The sequence below is a fragment of the Rhamphochromis sp. 'chilingali' genome, assembly GCF_963969265.1.
Source record: "Rhamphochromis sp. 'chilingali' genome assembly, chromosome: 6".
Taxonomy (NCBI): Eukaryota; Metazoa; Chordata; class Actinopteri; order Cichliformes; family Cichlidae; genus Rhamphochromis; species Rhamphochromis sp. 'chilingali'.
In genome coordinates, this window is record NC_137933.1 from 40858453 (window position 1) to 40877687 (window position 19235).

Genomic DNA, 19235 nt, shown 5'->3' on the forward strand with positions numbered 1-19235 from the left:
AGTAAATACAACAGATTCATCCTCTCTAATGACTTCCTTGTTGGCCAACGCTCCCTCGGCACGTAGTTCCGGTTTGATGGATGCTCCGCGGCCCAGCGAGCGTGAGCCAAAACGCCGCTGGGAGACCGGAGCAAAGTGACAAAAACAACAACAGGACAAAAACAAAAAGGTTGTGCAGAGATGGCGGGGGGATTGTGTGAGGAGCGCCTCGTGTTTTAGACGCATTAAGAATGTAATGTGCTATTACTCTGTGAGATATTCCTCTGGGCTCAGCCGATAATAGAGCGGAGCTTCAGGACTCACCTGCCGCCAACAAGGGCCCTCGATGCGCCGCCACCTTAATACCGAGCGCTCCTCGGCCAAAAATTGACATCGTCTAGAGAGCAAAGCAATCAGCCGAGCCGGTGTTACTGAGCGTTTACGCCTGAGCTGAGCCCGCCACAGCAAATCTTGACCTTAAAGAAGCCCGTTATTTCATTTTTCTTTCAGACAACTCTGTAAAGCTCTGAAAGAGCGGCGGGCGGCGGGGATTTCCTGCAGGTGATCTGTGGGTTTAATCCACTGATTCTCCAATCTGTTTTCTCCTGATGGCGCCCGAGGAGGCGGCGAGAACACGGGGAGAAAGACACGTGTTGATATACGATCTGACAGAGCCCACAGCCTGTTTTTCAGAGTAAAAGCTCTGGAGATCAGTGGAGGTAAATGTAAAGGTGGCTCAGCTGCGAACTGAGGATCGGCGGCGGCACGGAGCAGAAACACTCGTTAACCTGTGAGGCTTAGAAGCCTTCAGCCCGGCCTCTCTGAGGAGGAAACATTTTACTGAGGAGCGGTCCACAGCACAAACACAGACACAAACCCTTTTTTGAAAAAGCTATTATTATTGTTTTGCAGGTCTTTCATTTCTGTCATTCACACAGAAACGTCTCGACTTAGAGACACATGAGTTCAGCGTATCTGCGGGAACTTTGAATTAGAAATATGTGAATACTTTGTAACTAAAGAGACACAAGAAATGGGAGGAAGACATTTATGACACGCTCCAAACGTGCTTAAAATCTCGTGATGTAGCTGCAGCCCGTGGCCTCGTGGTGGCGTCACACCAAATAGGTACAAGTGGAAGAATCACTCTGGGCCAGCAAAGCTGTCATATCAAGCTATCAATACATTAACGATTAACCTGGTCTGCCGCCTTCTTCCTGCCATGACAGCGTTTGACTTTCCCAAAGCACGGGAACTGTTAGCCTAACCACAGCTCTGTGGCTCATTGCGCATGTTTCTATCCAGCCATGCTTTTACTGCACTCACAGTGACTTTAGGATCACTATATGCTGAAAAATGAAGTTGCTGTTAATCAGATGTTTCCAGATGTTACTGCGTAATGGCTCAAACTTTTCTCGGTTCATAATTCATCTTTTTTTTTTAATTTATAAGATTTCAAGTTCAAAATTACATTAAAATCACTCCAGACAAAGGAAAAAAAATTAAAAAACAAAAACATCCAAGCACAGAGAAGAGAAAACAAAACAGCAAAAAAAGAAGAAAAAAAACCCCCACAGGTCATCCATCCACTTCCACTTCTCCTTTTCTGGGTCACGGGGGGTGCTGGAGCCTATCCCAGCTGTCATCAGAGATGGGCAGTAACGCGTTACTGTAATCTGATTATTTTTTTCAAGTAACGAGTAAAGTAAGGGATTACTATTGCGAAAATGGTAATTAGATTACTGTTACTTTCACGTAGGAACGCTGCGTTACTGCGTTACTAAAACCGTGATTTTTTGCGAGAATGTCTCATGACAGTGACGTAAGCGAGTGCGACGTTAGTGACAGCAGCTGCGTGCAGATCAACAATGGATCACATATCGAGTGCAGAGAGAGTATGAGCGTGCAGCGTTTAAAGCGTGGAAGTACTGACCTTACTTTGAGTTTGATTCCATAAAAAGTGACAAAAACATTAGTGTCCGCTGTGCGTGGGAAGAAAACTTTTTACAGCGAAAAAAACCCTAAACTTCCAAACAAGCACCGAGTAGCTACGACGTAATGGGAAACTCACAGAGAAACTTGCGGACTGTTCAACTGACCGCGGCACACCTGCACCAGGGTAAACCTCCGCCTACCCCCACTCCTGCTTTACAGGTGAAAATAGAGCAACAGGACCACTGAGTCTTTGACTTTATTTATTTTCTGCTGTGTTTTACTTGCATCTATTTGAAAGACTGAGTGTAAACACAGAAAATATTTTATTTTATGAGCTGGAATGTGCAGAAAATAGGTTTAAATGTTAAACTAATTTCTTCCAGTCAGAGAATGTTGCATATAATTAAATGTTTGCTTGATGCATAAAGTTAAAAGATTAAAACTAATAAAACAAGTTTTAAAAAGAGACTTTTCCATTTGATTACATTTTGTATGATGGATTATGCAGAAAAAGTAGAATTGGGCTGAAAGATCTATCGCTTTATCACCTATTCAGGTTGTAAATCGTGTTTTTAAAAAGGTAACTAAGTAACTAATTACTTTTGAAAATAAGTAATCAGTAAAGTAACGGGATTACTTTTTGGGGGAAGTAATCAGTAATTAGTTACTGATTACTTTTTTCAAGTAACTTGACCAACACTGGCTGTCATGGGCAAGAGGCGGGGTACACCCTGGACAGGTCGCCAGTTTGTCGCAGGGCCAACACACAGGGACCATTCGCTCTCACATTCACACCAATGGGCAGTTTAGATTAATCAGTGAACCTAACTGCAAGACTTTGGATGGTGGGAGAAAGCCGGAGTCCCCGGAGGGAACCCACGCAAACAAGGGGAACATGCAAACTCCACACAGAGAGACCCAGCCTGATGGTGGAATTGAACTCTTGCTGTGCAGCAACAGTGCTAACCACCGTGCCACCAAAAAAACAACAAAACCAAGTTAGTCAGTTCAAATCAAAAGTTTGAGACAAATGCTGGAGTCCGAAGAAGATGATCTTCCGTGTAAAGTTAGACAGGGCAGCAGAGAGTTCACCGAGTCCAATAGATGTTCGGAACACGTCCAGGAAGGAATCAGGGTCCAGCAGAAGTTGTCACAGTGTGCCGAAGCAGCCTGTATGAATTGTTAATAGACCCAAATGCAGACACAAAAGAAGGTGGAACAAAACTTGATATGAACAAAGGCGAGCCGTTTAATAAGGCTGATAAAAAGAGCCTTGACAGAAACCTGGACATGAAACATGGCGAGAAATAACGGACGACCTGACGACGAATGAAGAAAACACACAGACTAAATACACACATGAGGTGATCAGGGGAAGTGGAAACACACGGGGAAACGGCTGAGGCTAATCTGACACGAGACAAAGCAAGCAAAGCACTGAAATAAGACACAGACTTTCAAAATAAAACAGGAAACAGCAAGTAGCTTGACAACATGAACAAGAAGACAAGAAACATGACAGACTAACACAGAAGTGAAACATAACTAGACTAAACTTAAGACAACCAAATGATAATCCTGTTACTCAACATATTTAAAGGGATAATTGAAGAACTCAAAACGTAAACTGAAAACGCTGGTCAGAGACCCGGGATCGTGACAGAAGTGTGGTTTCACATAAACACAAAGCGCAGTCAAATGGGTTAAAGATGATCTTGAATCCCCGTTAATGTGATTGAGAAAAGGGTCCAGATTTCGACAAATGTGCCAGCCAGACGATGACAAACCTCTTCAATATAGAAACATGCGATCAGCTCACGTAGCCAAACCCTAAACGAGGGAGGAGGTGGTGCTTTCCAGGCTCTAAGAATAAGTGTTTTACCTTCAATCATGACAAACATTAAGGCTTTCTGAAGAGGACACCGAAGTTCCAGTGATGTTCCAAGTTCCATCTGACTTTAATTTTAAGTCATAAATCTGGTTATATATATTAAATATCTCTTCCCAGAAACTCCTGAGTGTAGGGCAGCACCAGAAAAGGTGGCCTAGGGTTCTTTCCATTGCTTTGCATTTATCACACAATGAGTTAATAGATGGAAAAATACTGCCTGGCTTCTTTTTAGAGAAATCATAATTCATCATTTTTAACACAGATTATAAACACCACTGGCTGACGTGCAGCTGAAACCATGACAGAGCCTCACAGATGGCTGCAGACTGTCACTGTTGGACCTCCTCGTACATACTGACCATGATCTGGATCCATCGCTCCATCAGATCTGCTCCTCTGATCTTCTTGTATCATTTTCATTTTCTCCTGTTTCCCTTCTTAAAGAATGGCTTCCTGACAGCCGCCCTTCCACTGAGACTATTTCTGATGAGGTTTCAGTGAACATAGTGAATAAAAGCTTCTTTATTTAACTAATGAAACTGGACCAAATGATGTCTGTGAAGGTTCTCAGTCATCCAGATCATGGTAGTCTAAGGAGTTTGGAAAGAAAAGCGTCTGGACTTCTTTAACCCTTTAAAACCGATCGGAGCAGCACGCTCTGTTTTGCGTAACTATTTTTAAATCCCGGTAGCACTGCAACCGCCTAAGCTAGCGCAATAATTTTTTTGCACATGAAACCAGAGGAGTTGTACTTACATCTGATGCCATCAGCTTGTCCTCGGTCACGGTTTCCTTCCACATATAGCTTTGCAAAAACTGCATAAAAAGTGCTTGCAGCAACAAAAACACAATAATCCAGAAACACGCTTTGCCGATCCGATCAGCTGTTCATAACACTTCCTACATTGGAATAGACGTCAGAGCGAACTTTCGCATGTCCACCATTACCTGCCCGAAACCGGAAGTGACGTCATTTTCGTGGAAATTTAGTTTTTTACCATCAGGGCCTCATGAGCCTATACTGGTGTTTTTAAAAGTTATCTTTGACTTTATGACTTTCTGTGTCGTTTCTGGGATGCTTAGGACTCATATTGCACTGCTGGAAATAGTTTATTTTGATGCAGATGCTGCTTTTTTGCAAATTTGCATTATAATATTTATTTTCGTTTTTCCTGCAGTATATAAAAATTGGTGTATTTCAAAAATAAAACTATGAAGACACTCAAAATAAATTTCCTGTGGTGGGAAACTATTTTGTGCAACTTTTTTGTATTTACAGTTTTCAGGGATAAGCCTCTTAAATTTCTCTAACTAGAAATTTATGTTAAAAAAACAAAAACGATTTTCAATTTTTTTGTAGTGAATTGCACTTTTTTGCAATTTATGTAATTACTATGCACTTAATGCATACATATTATTAAAATTTGGGCTATAATGGTTGTATTGATGTATAGCAACTTGAAATGTTCCCAAAAATGGCTCCACAGCATGTAAAAATATGATATCAGCTCTGGCGGACTTGGTTCTATGGTAGGTCTTAAAGGGTTAAGTTGCTTGAAGATGTTTCACCTCTCATCCAAGAAGCTTCTTCAGTTCTAAGGTCAAACGGTGGAGAGTCCCAGATTTAAGTCCTAGGGGAGTGTCCCACAAGAGGGTCATGGACCCCCTGTTGATCCTCTACCTAATCACACGAGTCAAGAGACCAAATTAAGCGTTTCGTGACAACCTGCTATGCCCGATTTAATTTAATAAGGGTTATTTGCCAGGTTGTCTCATCTCTTGAATTAGGAGCTTTTTTTCTTCCTGAATAATCCATAGACTGGTATTAACAGACAAAAACATTCCTGTGAAATTGTTCAGGTACCAGGACTGGATTGAAAATGGGTGAAAAATCAGAAAAACTTTGAAACACCTTCAGAAAGCTGGAGAACTTTGGCCCAACACCAACATTCAAAACACTACATCAAAGCCTCCACAGCACTTTTCTGTTGTTCTGCCCTTTCGAGGATGTGAAGTCGATCAAACCTATGTAGGGTTTTTAAGGAATAACCTGGCCACTGACGTTCCAGGCATTTAGGAAACCTCCAGAAAACGATTTTTGTTTTTGCCAGCACGGTCGTCTCTCCATCTCAATCAGAGCAGAAAGCTGCGCGGGACTGATAACTGATTTTAGTCTTTCTGCCTTTGTCCCATATTTTGTCCCTTTTACTTTATTTCACATTAAAAGTCCCAAATCTTAAACCCAAAGGAAGAAGATGTGTTGCTCAAATACTCCCGGTACATTCACGTCCCCGATCGTCTTGTAAGCAACGACGATGATAAAAATGAATTCTCTCCCCTCGTATAGTTTCTGTTAACAGTTCACTTTGTTCACAGCGGTGCGATCGGAGGTTTTATTTTGCCTGTCTGTGCATATATTTGCTGCAGAACTTCATCTCCCCTCGCTGACGATTAAACAAAAGCTGTCTAATAAATAAAGATTTAATTATCAGAAGATTAGTGTGTGATTTTGTTGTAAATTAAGAGCAGCACAGCGCCGCCCCGCTCCTGGATGTGTGCGGTAAATTAAATCAAAATCCTCCTCAAACACATCGCGGGCAGATTTGGGAACCGACCGGTGAAAACTGCATGTTTTTCCAGGGCTTAGGCAGCACACGCTTTCAATTAATTCACAGGAAACTTCAATGAAACTGCAGCAGGAAAACAATCTGAGCCTCTAATCCGTCCATCAGAGGCGAGAGTCCGAGACGATCCACTCATTAAAACTTACACTCGTCTTCGTCTTCTTCTTCTTCTGGTGTCGCAGGAGCTGCAGGACCATGGTTGTCGGATGCATTGTGGGTCTGAAAACACTAAAAATCCGGCGGTTCTCTGTGCTGATGCTGTAGTGAGGTGAAAGTATATTTAAAAATGTGAGATTTCTGTCTGTAACATTAAATCATGTCCCACACTTTGGTGGATTTCATGTTTTTTCCCAAATAGTTGATTCTGTTCATCTGGACGTTTTCAGTGGGAGAAACATTTCATCGTCATCCAGGTGACGTCTTCAGTCTCAGCTGACTGCAGGTTTCCAACCTTATAAACAGGACATTTGCACAATGACTGAAACCAGCACCACTGAAGGAACACTGGGCTGGGAGGTCAGTTCCATGATCCTACTGAAAACGTCACGTCTAGATGAACAGAATCAACCTTTTGGGATTTATTATAATTAAAAATGAATAAAGAAATTTATTAGTCTAGCGCAGGGGTGGGCAACTCCAGGCCTCGAGTGCTGGTGTCCTGCAGGTTTTAGATCTCACCCTGGGTCAACACACCTGAATCACATGATTAGTTCGTTACCAGGCCTCTGGAGAACATCAGGACATGTTGAGGAGCTAATTTAGCCATTTAAATCAGCTTTGTTGGATCAAAGACACAACTACAACCTGCAGGATACCGGCCCTCGAGGCCTGGAGTTGCCCACCCCCTGGTCTAGCGTGTATCACCTTATTTTAAACCTTGGGCTCTAGCAATGCTTTAACGCTGTATATGTGTAATGATGGTTGTTCGATGCTCATTTCGTTTCCTGATTCTCTGTTGGCTCCAAAGAGCGGACGTTCAAAGGATGGCGCCCTTTCAGCTTCAGTTATCTGCTTATTAAGTCATGAAATATCAACCCTGCTTCCTGGTCCGAGCGCCGAGTTCATTAAGGCAGTCGTCTTTTTAACTTGCTGTAAAGCTCGAGTAGCCACAATGAGCACAACGCAAAGCCCCAAATAGAGGTTTCTCACATTGATCAAGAGTTGTCACCATATTGGACGTGATACAACCTCCGGCTGCGACTCCACCAGTCGTCGGTGAGCGCTTTTAGGACGTTTCTGGCTGTCACTCGCCCAAAAACTGAAAAATAACGTAGAAAAACAGAAATGATGACTGTTTGCCTTCAAAGTAAAAGACTCAGTTTGAGCCAACATTTTTGAAAAGGTGGAACCTTTATTTTGAAGCAGATTGGCCACCATTTGTGCTTTGTGTTGCACTGTCACTCTGGGAGTAGCTGGAGAGTGTGTGCAGACATGTCTGTGTGTTGGATATATATCAGGAGGAGGGTCCTCAGGGTGGTGGCCAGATGCTCAGTCCATTTATCTATAATTAAAACAAATTAATGGTTTATTTTGACCCAAAATTGGTGAGATTTATTTGCTGTCTTTGTATTTATTCTGTGTTGAGACTGTTTGATTGAACTTTATTTGTTGTTCCTGTCAGCGTGTCAGCGCCTGATACCCAAACAGGCAGCAGTAGACTCCTCATTTACAGAACAGTGGCATCGTGCAGAAATAAAGCTGCTTTCATCATCATTATTCATTTGCAGATTTGTCCGTTTATAAATCCATGCAGCTCTGGGTGTTTGAAGCAGTTTTGCAGGTGTAAAGCAAAATAAGTGCAAGTGGATGCAGAATCAAGATGAATGCTGAGCTCAGACAGACGCCGGCTGATGAAAACTCGCTGGGAGGCCACTCCATCTTAACATGGCCGTCCTGTGTCTTATGATATCTTATCATTAGTTTCCCTGACAGTGATGGAGCGGCCGGCGGCACCCCCCTCATCCGGCACCACGAGCCGTGTATAAAAGTAACCTTCTTTCCATAATAATGGCCATCCGTCACTTCTTTAACTGTCAGAGGACGAGGGACGCAAACAAAGTGGGATTTAACAAGGTGTGGGGGGGTCGGAGCATCCAAATGGTCCTGACCTGTTAGGAGACGATCTGCCAACATTACGGCTCTGATGTGTTCAGGGACCGTGGGACCTAGGAGCAGCGGTGGTTATTAAATAGAGCCAGGGAGGAAGTCCTCCATTACTCTGCTGCCTCTGGCCCCCGGAGACTAATTTGGCCCTCGGCACGTTCTGGCAGGAGTTACCATGATTTAAGTCAACATTAATGTGAAGAGGACGACACACACTTTTCTTCGAGTATATTCAGTTTCCCCTTTGCCTTTTAAAGATATATATTATGTTACTATGTTAAATAATATGAAATTACATTTACATTTCGAACATTGGGATTTTGGCCACGCCATTTAGTTGGTTTTGTGGAGCCAATTACCTCATTTAAAAAGCAGATACCTTGTAATATGTACTTCCTCCTAATTGGCCAACTTTATCACATACCCAGAATTTCACCCTGCACCAGAACTGCAGCTCAGTCGTCCTGGACGGTCTGTTAGGACAGTAACCTCCCAGCAGCCATATTATTGGTCACATGATGTCATTAAAACAATCAAACGTGGTCCAGAGGTCCAGTTCAGGGACTCCAGTTGGCTGAGGTGAAGCCCAGCAGCCACCCGTGTCGCCATCCACCTGTTAATCAAAGAGGCCACGCCCCTACAAAGACATTAACCATCCCTCCAACTTTCCATACGGTCTTCATAAAGGGGGAAATTATCCATATAGACCAACACAGTTTGTGTATCAGGCTGTAAACATGTTTATTTCTGCTGTAAAGTTTTATCATGGGAGTCTATGGGGACTAACTCGCTGCTGGAACCCCCTGCTGGACGTCACAGGAACTGCAGCTTTCAGCTTCACCTTTCAGTCCTGTAGCAGTTTTTCTTGCAGTTCCACAGAACACCACTAGAGGCATACAGCTGTGTATTTAGCTCATTAATGACAGGTTAAAGCAGCAGATGTAATGAGAGCAGCCTAACAAGACACGGTGACAGTCAGGTGTGTGTGTGCGTGCGTGCGTGCGTGCGTGCGTGCGTGTGTGTGTGCGTGAGTGTGTGTTGATAAATGGACAGACAGTGAGCTGATTGATCGGTTCACTAACAGGAGTCGACACAATAATCTGCTCGTTTGTCGGCTTAACTGGGACGTCAATACTGTATCGACTGAAATGTCAGCCACACGAGGCCTTCATTAACCCGCCATCTGTCTCACACACACACACACACACACACACACACACACACACACACACACACACACACACACACACACACACACACACACACACACAGAGTCATGTTTCCACCTCTTCAGAGGACATCACACTCACTTGCTGCAGAATAATCTTACACCAAGAAAAATTTAATGACTATTTATTCAAAGGACTGCATGCCTATGTCCAGTCCCCACAATGAGAGTGTTTAAACACACTTCTGTCCCCACATCAGCAGTGAGACCAGCACACATGTCTCAGCACACACGGATCTGTGCCAATGTCTGTGGATTTTTCAGATTGATGTACTCGAGGAACCTGATCGGTCTGCTGATCTTTAAGTTCGCAGTGTTAAACATGGCAGCTCAGACAGAAAGTGTCCTAACTGCACGTCAGTGAGTGATGACCTCTGACCTTTTCTAACCCTCTTGGAGGTGGGGTTGTCTGCAGCAATGAAACAGTGGCTAAAGACACGCCTTAGACTTTGCACAATATCGCCACATTATCAGCCGTCATCACAGTTTTTGGCTAAAAAAGGACAATAAAGTGATACATTTGAGTTTGAAATAAAAACATATTTCAACGAGCTGTTTGTCTAAATGAGGAAAAATTTCACAGGATATTCTTTTTTATAGTAATGGGGAAACTAATCTTTAAAAAGATTCAGGGGGAAATTCAGCAAAATAACAAGACAGAAAAACTAAAAAGCTTCAACTGAAACAAATCAGAGGCAGTTATGATTTAAGATTAGCTGTTTGTGTTTGTATGATTGTATGACACAGTGAAATTATTAGTTTGATTTCATTAACAATCAGCACATGCCATATTTAGCTGCTTGGCCTCACAGTTCAGCAGCTTTGTACTGTGTTGCAACAGACTGGTCCACCTTTCTTAGTTTTCTGTTTTTATCTTTTTGTTTGACATCGTCGCTACTAAATCCAAAGATGTGTCCAAACAACAGAAACGTGCATGTTACTGGCTGCACGGGAACAAGTCACGTGACACAAACTGTTCTTTGTTTGAAGGGACGATATGAAGGGGAAGTATTAACAGAACTCAGTAACAAAGAAATGAACTGACGCAGGTAAGATTACGTCAGTTTGTTTTCAATGAACTGCCCGGCGCTAAGCTGAGCCCTCAGTGCAGCCTGGCAGGAACAAACCTTTCAAAGATGTGGAGAAAGTGCGTTTCCTACTGCACACCTTGGACAAGGAAAACCCAAAAGAAACATCTAAACTTTATAAAAGATGTTGTGCTGCTTCTGTTTTTGTTGGATTTTTAATATGTTGCAGAGCAGCTGCAGGGGTCAGTCTTCATGGTAAAAACATAATACTGCGCAGGACCCCCAAACTTGTGAATTTTAAAATCTCTTCATACATATATTTATTGATATCTGGACCCACCTCCTTTCTTGTCTTACTCCTTTACAAAGACTTTAATCTCACTGAAGCTGATTGCTTCAGTCTTCAGGGATGTTTCTCAGACTGCTCAGACGTTTCTCCTGCCTCTGCTGAAGCCGAGTCCTCCTGGATCCGAGCTGCTCCTCTCGGGGTTTTCCTTCAGTCTGCTGAACGATGAGCCGAGCCTCACATAGAGACAGATCGTCTCCAGCTGATCACACGTCTGCTGCAGTTCAATGAAAGCACTCGTTCAACGCGACAGGCGTGACCGAGGCGGCCGTCTCTGCCATCATCACAACCTGACTGCCGATGATATTTACCTGAGAGCCGTTTGAATACAGGTCAGAGCTAAAACCAGACGTCTCCAACTGTTTGACAGGAAGAGCGATTCTTAGAGTAGTCAGAAAAACATTTAAAGAATGTGAGCAGAAGGTTTGAGTTACCATCTCACAGATTTAAACGGATCTCTGTGCTCTTTAACAGACAGCTCTTTTTATCTCAGACTTCATTAGAGTAGCTTTGTATGAATCGCACTTCAAAATAATCCCTATTTACCCTAAAATGGTTGGCTATATCTGAAACAAGCCGTTAATCGCTTTAATATCCTCCTCACTAAAAGTCCGCTCTCTTTAGATTGGCCAGCTTCTGACAGCTTGTCAAGGCGCATCACCATATATTAGATTTTAAAGCGACATAACCACCCCCTGGTTTTTGGACGGTGTTTTGGAAGACGCTGAGACACAACAAAAAAGCCAACAGCTCAAACTCAGACTCTACAGCACAGGTGTCCAACTCCAGGCCTCGAGGGCCGGTGTCCTGCAGGTTTAGATGTGTCCTTGGTCCAACACAGGTGATTTAAATGGCTAAATGACCTCCTCAACATGTCTTGAAGTTCTCCAGAAGCCTGGTAATGAACTAATCATTTGATTCAGGTGTGTTGACCCAGGGTGAGATATTGCTCATAGGGGGTCATATGATTGTTGGGTTTTTCTCTGTATCTACTGTCCAATATAAAGTGCCTTGAGGTGACTTTTGTTGTGATTTGGCGCTATATAAATAAAATTGAATTGAATTGGACCAAACTGGGTCCTCAGCAGGACAACAGCAACAAATCTCCAAAAGAATGGCTGGAAAAACAAGAATGGAGCTGCTGCAGTGGTCCAAAGTGCAGACCTCCCAGTGCAAAGGTCCCAAGCTAGTAACTTAGCGACCCACGCTGGCTGTATCCCAATTCAGGGTCTGCAGCCTTAACGGTCCTCAAGGGCCGCGTACTCAAAGACCGCTGAGGCCGGAAGTGCGAGGCTTATGAAATGGGACGGTCTAGCGTCCGTCGCGCTGCCCAGGTTGCCTAGCAACCATGATACTAACAGCTGGAAACGTGTCATACAGCTGTGTTTGACAGAAATGAAGGAGAAAATCTTGTGTTCATTTGTTTGTTTCTACATGAGCTTTGATCATTCTCTGTAAGATTAAGCTCAGCTATTGAACGGCGTATATTTTAAAGTAAAGGCTTTAAAACCAAGTTAGCACAAACGTCACTAATGTCACATGACTTTGCCGACATGTGGCCAACAGGAATGTTTAATGTTCTTCGTTATTAAACATTTGCACATAAATAAGTGACATAATATTCAGTCCTTACTTTTCACAGTTTACTCTTCGCCGCTCCGCTTCTGCCGTCTGCAGCAAAATTATCCACACCCACCGCCGCGCTATGAATTGTGGGATATGTTGGGCCACGAAGTCTACACCGCCACATCCTTAAAATTCAGGGAAATGAAGGACGCATTTGAGGGCCGCATTTCGAGCAGCCTTCGAATTGGGACAGCCTTCGTCGCGTCGCTGTGATGTAATCGGCCTTAAAATGCGGCCTTTAAGGCTGCAGACCCTGAATTGGGATACAGCCGTTGAAAGGCCCGCATAGTTTCTTCTTCTTTGCTGTTTTTATGGTGGTTGGTGGTGCAATACTGCCACTAGCTGGCTTGGAGTGTGGACCAGAAAGTTACTGACCCACATAACTCCCCCTCGCGCCTGTTCAAAAGTCAACCACGGCAGCTGGAAGGAATAAAATATCAAACTACACAGTGAAAGAGAAAATGGTTTCCGGCTCTGGACCGGAGTCCGGGGGTTGGGGACTCCTGACCTATGCAAAGGAAACCTTTGAATCAGTGCACAAAGAACCAGCAGAACTCATTTGCTGCCATCTGTTGCTGTAGAGAAAAGAGCGAGTAACCAATGACGTAGTACTGAAGAACCGGACAGACACGCCTGACAGATGTACTGACCTCCAGAAAGCTTCATACTCTTGGCCACTGGCCTCAAAAACCCCTGAGCATCATCATCCATCAATATGCACTGTATGCTACGACCCGGGGCCATGAAGGTAGACCGCACGTTACCTGTTGAAGGTAAGACCAGGAGAGAAAGGTTCAAGAACTGTAGAGCAGGTAGCAGGCAGCTGTATTCAGGAGATACGAAACATGTCACCTGAAGAAGGAAAAGCAGCAGCTTCGGTTTGGTTGTTCAATTTGTTTTGCTTTCTGTCTCGAAGACAGAGAGATTGCTGTGAACAGCATTCGGTGATGGTGTGGAGGAAGAATTCCCTTTTAACAGGAAGAGACCAGTTAATATTTGAACTAACAGACTGTGAACCTTAAATCTAAGCTTCCTTCCTGTGTGGATTTCCTGTTTAAACTGGAGAAGTCGCTGCCCTCAGCCTGGGAACTTCACGGGAAAACTGTGATTGAATTTTAGCTGAATAATGGCTCTATCTGCTGAACTCTGACTGAGCAGTGACAGAGGAGATTAATTCATCCAACTTTAGGAGGAACACTCGACCCACTCTGTCATTAGTCTTTAGGACCATTTAACTCCAAACGCACTGTCTCACTGTGATCGATGGGTCCGATTACATTCACACAGTCCCCGAGAGGAGGTCGGTCGCGTCATGTATGAAGAGATGACTTACAGCGGCCGAGTCGATGAGACAAAGCCAGAGAGCAGCGGAAAAGAAAGTTAATATGTAATTTGCTGCGGTTTGTTAGGCGACCAAACTCAAAGAAGACACTGAGGGATAGTTAAAGGGTATTTCATCATGTCAGAATGCTGAAAGCACTGTTTTTCAAAGAAAAACGCACGATTCCAGTTAGAAAATGGGTTTAAACCTCAGAGCAAAGCAAAAAAAAGGTGAAGATGAAACCTTTAAAAAGGTAAAAAAAAGTCCCAAAACAACCTGAAGCAGCATTTCACTGAAAGTCTTCATCGTCATTTTATGACCATATTCAAGTTCTGATGCTTCAACAGGAAGCTTCTCTCCTATTAAACTGTAACATTTGTTCTTTTGGTTTTTGAAGGAAGTAAAATTTCAAAATTTTACTTTCAGCATCTGTGACCTTTGACCTCTCCACTGTGTCTGTTTTTACATGGGCCGCTCAGTCAGAATATAAATATAAAGGAGATATTTTAATTTTGACATTTTTATAATTTCATACTATATTTTCTCTCTCTCTGTGTGTGTGTGTGTGTGTGTGTGTGTGTGTGTGTGTGTGTGTGTGTGTGTGTGTGTGTGGTCTACCCATCCATCATGTTTTTATGTTTTAACTCTCAAGGTCACTCGACTGCAAATTTAATTATGTCTCAGCTCTTATTAAGCGACACGTTTTATAAAGAGTTGGATCACAGTAATTAATTTTTTGGGGACAGCTGTGGCACAGGAAACACACGTGTTTGTATTACCATCTCTCTGGGGACCATCGCCGATGGAGACCTCCAGCCTTGAACCCTCAGACCCCGTGAGACCCCGTCCGTGTGAGGAACGCACAAAAACTTCCTCACTTTGCACAAAGAGGTAAATTGTCAGGTCTTCACATTTTGTTTTAGTTCAGTCAAACATCAGTAACATGTCGGAAGTGAAGCTGATTTTCAGTTAACGCGTGCTGATTGGTCAGTTTGGTCGATTGGTTTTCTGCTTCTGGAAACCAGCCAATCAGGCTTTAAAGGGGGGATGACCTTAAAGACACGAGAGACAACAGCTTGTTTCAGACAGAGATGAACTGAGTGACCCAGTGTCAGATAAAGAAAGCTTATTTTGAACTGTGAATCATGCAAAGCTGCTCTGGAAGAGTCGAAGAATTTCTGATGCGTTCGCTGCTCGTGGTCTGTTCTGATTTTCCTGACGTAAATCGCTCTATCGCGGCGTTTACTCGTCATTAAATATTATGTGAATGAAATCAGCGTGTGGATGAATCTCATGAACAAACCAAACACAGACACAGTTCAGTGTGTTTGACTTCAGATTACCGGGAGCTAATTAATACTAATGCTGTTAATTAGAGCAGCCATGTTTGCTCTGCCAGATCAGAGCGCCGCCTGATTAAAGGAGTAAGCCACCAAAATGACACAGACCACAAAGTGTTTGCCTTTGTCTGAGGAAATATTGGACCACTAACACACACACACACACACGCCCTGGGATACTGAACATTACATTCATAATCAGATTTAGCAACAACCAGCTTCCCTTTGAAGTGAGAGCTCTTTATGTGGATCCTTATTAACCTGCAAATCTTTATTTGATCGCCACACATTTTTGTTCTAGAAAAGTTGTTAAAAATCTATCGATACTGTCTGTGTTCATGATCTGATTTTAAACTCAGAAGTTTTTTTCTTTTAATTCGGAGTCAGAGTTGTTTTGGATGCACTTCCGTTGAGAACGTTTCACCTGCTTTAGTGGAAACTGAAGTGACCACAGGTGCACCGGAGAGACATCGACTCCGATCGCCCTGATGGATCTTCTACTTTTGCTTTTTGCTGGTGTCCTCGCAGCTGGCAGTGTGTAACTGTGTCACAGGTAGTCCAGCTCATGCAGGATGAAACATCTGTATGTGCCGTCACAGTAAGGTTGCTGTGATTCCAAGCACAGGCTCAGTGTGGAGGAGATACCAGGAGAGGGGCTGTTAGCAGGACAGGTATCTGTGCGAGGAGGAAGAGGAGAAGCACTGCATGTGTCTGATCGAGCTATCAGGGACTTCACGAGAGTAGCACTGGGGCTTGATGACCTTTAATAGGACCTGTGCTCACAGACCAGTGCCATGCAGCTTAACTAGCATTCACCTGAGAACACCTGATCTGGCAGGACCAATCATGGTGCCCTGTCCTTTTCACAGGTTCACACTGAGCATGTGGAGCCTGGAGATGCTGTGGTATTTCCTCCTGTTCAGGGTTATCTTCCAGATAAGAGGGCAGGTATGAAATCACCGCCTACTGACCAATCAGGTCTGAGAACAAGACGCACTCAGAGGGTCGAGCCTCCGCCAGCGCACCTCTCGGTCTCTGGGCAGGATTTACTTTTCAGGTTATGTTGTTGTAGTGTAAATGTACTTTCAGAAGTTTGCAACAAAAACAAGTACAAAGTGCAGTTTTTTAAAACCCATTTTAATATACTTAACATCAATTAATATAATTATCATTTGTTACTGTTTATTTTTGTGGATTTAGCACATTTTATTTATTTTATTATTTAGTTACATTTCTTTAAACTTTTAACAATAAATATCAAGTGAAAATATTTTTTATCACTAGTTTATTTTGTTTTCCTGAAGAAATATACGTATTCATGATTTTCATATTTACAATTCATCAGATTCTCCCATGTCTGATATTCAGCCTTTCCTTCAAATAAACTATTAGCAAAGCAGATCACACACACACACACACACAACCACACTATGGACGGACAAACACCTGTTTTTATGTGTTGTCGTTAGCAACAACAATGGTAAAACCATCGCGTGTCTGCTTGTTTATTTTCCACATAAACCTTTCACAATAAAGCTCAAGATCCTGTTGAGACTTTTCAAAATAAACTGAATCATGTGAAATAGTATGCAGACTATTTACCGATGAGAAGCAAAAAAGAGGCGTCAGGTGCTAAAAAATAAACCTTAGACTCAAACGTTAGAACAGGCTGTTCCCTGCAGCACGCCGCAAAGAAAACGTCTAAAAATGTGTAGTTTCATGCATCGGTAAAACACTCGACTCCAGATACACGACGCCCAGCTGGAAACACTTCAGCTGCCCGAGATTCACAGAATTTACAGAAAATGTTACATTTTTGTGATTTATATCGTTATCGGACGATAGATGTTTTATATCGGGATATGAGATTTAGTCATATCTGTTAGTCATTTCCTGTTTTATTTTGATGGTCTCTGGTCTCTCATTTCTGCTTCCCTTGTCTCATCAAGTGCCAAATCACAACAGCCCCTCTTCTGTCATTAGTTCCAGCTGTGCCCCCACCTGTTTCCTCTCCCTCATTACCTGGTGTATATAAAAGCAGAACGCAGCATAGAAATACTTGAAGTACAAGAACATTAAACCTAAGAGAAGTACTTGAGTAAATGTACTCAGCTACTTTGTAAGATTAACAGTACCCGAGTCTGATGGCTTGGCTGGTGCCACCACTGCCCCCCTTGTAGACACACCCCTGCTTTGTGACACATGTGATCCAAAGCTCAGCTGAGGCTGTAACTGAACCGCGCTGGCCATCATTTGGGCCATAACATGACGTCACAGATCAGCTGCCGCTCATTACATCAAGCTCGGCTCGCGCTCGTCATGTGACGCTTTCTAAATCTCCAAATTAAACCTGCAAACAAACAATTACTCGAGTCAACGAGAACAATTAATTGTACGAGGCCTCTGGGGATCGAATCTGCATATCGAATGAGCTCATTATCACAGCGGCGAGAGACGGAGGAGCCACTGCAGGAGCCGCTCGCTGTTAGCCTCGCATTAATCAGCTGTTTAACCTCCTCGCACCCACAGCAAACGCTCCACAATTAAACTATCAGCTGTTAAATCTCCACCTGAACCATCTGTCAAGTCTCCGTCCATGTGACGCATGTGTGGTCAGACAGAGAGCGAAGGCTGATTCGCTTCAGTGAAGGCGACAACACGGAGGAGACAGAAACTATGACAAACACACAACACGAGCTCAAAGGATTAAATGAACAAACAGACACTCTATCATACATTATTGTTATTGTATTTTTCTACCAGATTAGAGTTTTACAAAGTGCTACAGTTCTCTGTTGTCCTAAAGTTGATAGAGCAAATATAGAGAACAGATTTCCAAAGTCAAGAGCACTGTGGACAACTTAAAGACCAGAAAATCCCACAGGGGTCCACGCATCTGAAATCTTCACCCTAACTGAAACAGAACAGGAAGAGATTTCCTTTAAACATAAACCAAACAGGCTGTTGGCTTTAAATAACTACTACTGCTGTTAAAGTCAGTGTGCGACCCATCTGCCACTGGTACACAAGAGTAATGAGCAATATCTAATATATATCAAACTAACCATCTCCTATTTATATGAAAATGGATCTGTACATACTTGTACAGGATTTCAACCTGCAGTACCTCTGTGGCCCACTAGGGGGACCCAATGGGAATCATTGCTGTAATGGAAACAATTGAGACAAAGCAGTGACTACGATCAGACTCGTTTCCTCTGTGGAAGAGTCTCCTATCCTGTGACTGACTTCAGTTTTATTGCTGCTCACACGAGTGCTGTGTAAGACGACTGTGACGTCACAGAGAACATCCCAACAACGAAGGGATTTTGGTTTGTGAAGATGTTTCACATTCACCAATCGGTCCCAGGTTTTACACCTAAGAGAAAACACCTGAGTCTTTTTAAAACTGAACACCTGAGTGAGAGGTGGAGCATCTTCAGGAACCAGGAAGGAGTCCTGCTGCCTTCAGTTCAGGTGTTTTAGGAGAACGTGGAAGCTGATCATTCAGGACTTTGTATGTGAGGAGAAAGATTTTGAACTTTAATTGTGGATTTAACAGGAAGCCAGTGAAGAGAAGTCAGTATGGGAGGAGTATGCAAAATAAATAAATAAATAAAAATAAATAAAATGCAAAATTACAATAAGACCAAAAATATGCTAAATGATATTAAGAGGTTCCTACAATACTACCTAAATTACACTAAAAAATTCATATCTGCGATTCAAATAAAATTTGTCAAAATACTGAAAAATAAACCACAAAAGTATTAAAATAAAAACTAAAGAAAAATATAAACATTACAAAATAAAC